Source organism: Elephantulus edwardii, unplaced genomic scaffold, assembly GCF_000299155.1.
Source record: "Elephantulus edwardii isolate Elephantulus edwardi_28Jun2011 unplaced genomic scaffold, EleEdw1.0 scaffold00203, whole genome shotgun sequence".
NCBI classification, from domain to species: domain Eukaryota; kingdom Metazoa; phylum Chordata; class Mammalia; order Macroscelidea; family Macroscelididae; genus Elephantulus; species Elephantulus edwardii.
This window is the reverse complement of record NW_006399953.1, coordinates 4747836-4752823: the sequence shown is the minus strand read 5'-3', so window position 1 is coordinate 4752823 and position 4988 is coordinate 4747836. Positions and strand designations below refer to the sequence as shown.

The window sequence follows — 4988 nt, the reverse complement described above, 5'->3', positions numbered from 1 at the left end:
TCCCATTCTACAACAGTGGCACCATGCAATATTTGTCCTTTTGTGACTGGGATATTTCACTCAGCATAATATTCTCCAGAGTCAACCATTTTGAATAATATTGCATGAGTTCCTTGTTTTTCAATGCAGTGTAGTATTCCATTGTGCGAATATACCACAGCTTTTCTATCCATTCGTTTGTTGATGGGCACTTAGGTTGTTTCCAACTCCTTGCTATTGTGAATGTGGACACATTTTTAAACAATAGGGATATCCCAAAAGATATCCAAAAGAAAATAGCTCAACTACCAAATTCCTCAAAATTAAAACAAACAAAAACCACTGAAATAAAACAGTCAGTGTATTTAGACAATTTTGATAACTCCCATTTAGTAGTTTCTGATTAGTATATCATATTTCATATTTTAATCCAAAATTCAGGAAAAACTCCTTTAGGCAGTGTATATTGGGAAAAGGGGATGAGCTAGGTGAACTTCTTTCCATATAGTGAAGGTTGCTTCTTCCTTGGCTTAGGGAAGATGGGCCTTTGGCTATGAGGAAACTCACCTAACACCACAGAAATTTCTTTCAAAAGTAATACAGTAAAGATTAGTCATCATGCTTGTTGTGACTTTAATTCCTAAAGAATTCTACCTCCGTTCTTAATTAAAATACCCAAATTAGAAGACAGAAATGAAACCTGAGAAAAAAATCACTATGAGTTATGTACAGAGTGTCTCAAAGACCTTCAAGACGACAGAGAAATGCAGATTAGATCATGATGAGAAAAAGGCCTGTGTACTATACGCTAAATACCTGATTTCAAGCAAGAGTATGACTACGTTTTTTCATTCAATTATTGGGCCTTCAGACATCAAAAAAACTATTGAAGAAGCCAAAAGACTCTCTGAGAAACTTAAACTCAGATATAAAGAAGTTGAAATTTAGAAAAAAATCCTTTGTGAAACAGTTTGATGGGCAAACAAGAGGAAAAACAACTACAACAATAGCAAAGGAAGAAAGGAGGAGGAGAAGTTGGTGACATGTCAGCTAAACATTCTTTAGTCAGTGCAATGTATTCCAAAGATAAATGACAAAGATTGATGGTGAAATGACAGAAAGAAATGAGTTGAGAGAGAGTAGATCACTCACTGTAAGGGGCAAAGAATGTAAAATGCTATAGCCTTGAGACATGGCTGTGTGTCTTGCACATAGAGTTGTCTTCAGAAGGAAGATTGCCAGTAGCTCTGATGAGGCTCTCTGAAAAAGAGGACTGCAAGCAGTTCTCATACATCTTCAAACACTCATTCCTCTTAGAGTAGAAACAAATGTCCCTGCTCTTGATAAGGTTATTCCAAATGTAAGAAAGCACACTTTATGAATACAAACAAGTCTTGCTTGAATGTATGTCTTTTATCATCTGTGTACCTGTCCCATATAGGCCCTGTGAAGTAATCCTTAAAGTTTCCATTTTTCTGTGAACTATTTCTTTGTTTCTGGATGCTAATAAAAGCAGAGGTTCTGGAATTCCTCAGTGCTATTAGCCTGAGGAAGCTCTAGCCTTTCTGGAATCACATTCTGCTTTGCTAGTCTCATGAGCGCCACACATGAGAAACAACGCTTACAGCAAAGGAACTACATGTAATGGTGATGAACGAAAACGTCACCTTGTTTATAACGGATGCTTGATGAATGCAAAATTACCAGAATTCTGGTCTTTCAAATTCCCTCATTGCTCCTGAAGAAGCCAGCAGGCCAGGAGACACTACTTGTCAAACTGAAGCAAACTTCCCAGATGATTCTAAAAGATAGATGGGAGATGAGAGGAAATGTGGATTATGTTAAACTTCTTTACTGGCTTAGTTCTGCAAAAGATTTATAGCTTGGAACAACTCCAAAAAGTCCAAAAGAAGTAATTTTCAAGTGGGAAAATAAAACTGTCCTGCACAATGAGCCTTTAGTTTCAGAAGGAGGTTATGAAAACTAGCTTCTCTACTATCCTCAGAGTACAACAAATGTTAAAATCACCCCACCACCATGAGGCAAGAATGAAGAGGGGACTAGCTCATTTAATTTTACTTACCCATCACTGGAAGAGCCAGTGTCTTTTAAATCTATGGCTGAACTGTTGCATCCTCCAGTACAAGTAGATGAAATAGAGAATTGAAAAATCTCTATCAAGATGACAAATTGAGACCACTTAAAATACCAGTTCCTCTTGAGCCAATTGCTACCTCTAAATCAGATGCTTCACCTGCTGTACAGCTAGCGCCTATTATAAAGAGTGTTCCACAGATTAATTGTACTAAAGCCAACAATAAAATTATGTTGTGATCATAATACAAAATCTGAAATTACAGACTAGTAATAACAGTCTTCTCAAAATGAAAAAAATGTGGACATTCTACAAAGCCAATATTTGACTCTTAACAGTCATCACATTAACAGATGAAGAAAAGGCTTCTATTTATGCAGAAACAATTCTCCTAATGGAGAAAAGCAAACAAGAGGACGAACTCAGGAAAGGCAACAAAAGCAGAAAGAGAAATTGAGGAGGGATGAACAAGAGCAAAAGCCAGAAAGAAAAAAGAAACTAAAGAAAATAAAATCAAAGAGAAAGAACAACAACAATCAACAAAGCAAATAGAAAAGAGAAAGTGAACAAACCAAGAAAAAAGATAAATTATCCTCAGGAAAACCATCGGGAAAAAAAATAATAATAGAAGTCTACATACAAAGCAGAAGTGAAAGTAGGATTATAGGAGCCAAGAAATCTGTGGGAGACAGAAGGAAGTGATGCCAAATTCTGAAAGTGCAGAAAATGTCAGCAGGAGATGTCCCCTCTACCCATGTGACAGAAGATTGAAGCTCAGGAAAGTTTGTAAAAAATCAAAGAACAATCAGAAAATTTAAAGACAACAACTTAGAGAAAATACAGAAGAAAAGGAGCATAATGAGAATCTTTGACAAAAACTCAGATGAAGGAGTGGGAAGATTGTACTAGGATTGCCTTTAGGTTGGACCAAGTTTATTGATCCAATTACTGGAACATTTCATCATTACAATTCATCCACGAACATTGTTTCTATGTATTCACTGGAAATGGCTCCTTCATCTGTGCCTCTTTCCACAACTATAACTCTTAAAGGAAAGCCACAAATTCCTGAGGAACAGGATAGGGAACCATCCAAATGAAGTGCTCCTACTCCTGTCCAGATATAAACCAGATTGTTCAAGAGTAAGAGAAAAGGAAGCCAATAATACCTCCAACCATATCAAGAAAACTAATTAATATTCTACCCTAAAGCTGAAATCTCAAGCTTTATGTTTCACAGAAGTGGAACCTCAACCCTGTGTTTGGAGGGCATGGGCCAGCTCTTACTGGGCTTCCTAATTTAAGAATAATTGTAACACAAGTTTGTTTTTGCAGGGCCTATATAATGCTCCTAATCTGGCTGATTTTCAACCAAAGCTTTTATCAGGATGATATTAACAGGTCCAATTTGTTGGGCATAAAGATGAAGTGGCAAAATAATTTGGAATAATCATGCAAATCCTATGGGCAAGATAGGTATATTAGTCTTAAAAGACTTAAAAATCACCATTGGGAAGATCAACTACCAATGTGCAGGTTTCAGTGAGCAAGATTCCCAAAAACTGCTTCTGTTCCTAATGGATGATCTCCCTGAAGACCTAATAAAGTTGACAAGCAGGAGCAACATAAAGGTGAAAATAATGATCATCTTGATGACATTAAAGCAGAGGAACATGCTTGGCAAAATCACAAGCAGCTCAATGAGTATATTTTTGTGGTTTTTTTTTTCAGGGACAGTTCTAGCCCACAGTACAGTGCCTCATGTGTCATATAGTCTAGAACAATATTTCAGGCCTTTATGAATTTGTCTCTGTCACTAGCATCCACTAGTAAATGTACATTGCAGAATTTCCTTAGATTATTTAAAAAAAAAAAAACTGGCAGACAACAATAGACTTTACTGCAGTCATTGTAAAGTTCAATAGAATTGTCTAAAACAGTAAAAATATGAACGTTGTCCCTTGTGCTCTTAGTGCATCTGAAATATTTTTCTTATGATGGTAGAAGAAAATAGAAAATAAAGAAGTCTACAGACTTTTGATCAAAAAATCTTTATTTGTAACAGTGTTATTGGTCCACAGAAAAATTTTGAGAGAACTATATTGTTTATTGTTTGAAATCACTATGTTGGTCTTTTGTAAAAATGCAATAAGACAGTGGTGGCTTAAGTTTGATGATCAAGAAGTTTCTGACATCTCTGTTTCTTCTGTTAAATCTTCAGCAGCTTAAATTCTCTTTTACACTTCGTTGTTACAAAAAGAAACTGATGTAACCACATAAGGAGTATAGGCAGTAAGATAGTTATCTTTACAAAGACTTAGCTACACAGTTCTTCAAATCTTTCTAAGACAGTGGGAGCTATGCTAGTATTGTCATTTATTTCATGTCAGTGCTAATATTAAAACCCTGACTTATAACAAGTACTGCAGTAAACAACCTTGACAGGTACCAATTATTTCAAAACAACTCTTTAAGTTTGCTCCAAAGTTAAAACTATTACTAAGTTAAGCTTTATTTTTCCATTGATCTAAGAACATTATATGCTTATTTTTCCTTTACACTGTTCTCACATTTTTAAATCCTAAAAGATATTTTTTGGGGAAGTAAAAGGAACAGCATAAAAACTGAGTATATCTGAAGGGAGCAAGAAGGAAGAAAAAGAAGAGTACTTGCTTAAAGGACACAGCATTAAATAGATTTATTTCAAACTATTAGAAAAAGATAGAAATCTACTTTCTAAACATTGAGGAACCAAAACAGGCCTACATAACAACATGCTATTTTTTTCCTTTATTTTTTATGAACAGTAATTTTCTCAACTGTAATTTTCAATGTGAAATCCTTTGAAATTTCTGTCATAACATATTTTTATAGAAATGATACAATCAGGATATAACCTCTAATTTCTATGCCA

At 35.1% G+C, this 4988-nt stretch overlaps 1 pseudogene; it reads left to right on the top strand.

The window, feature by feature from the left end:
- The first annotated feature begins 597 nt into the window (after positions 1-597).
- Positions 598-4354, top strand: LOC102870207 (annotated as a pseudogene).
- The last annotated feature ends 634 nt before the right edge of the window (positions 4355-4988 follow it).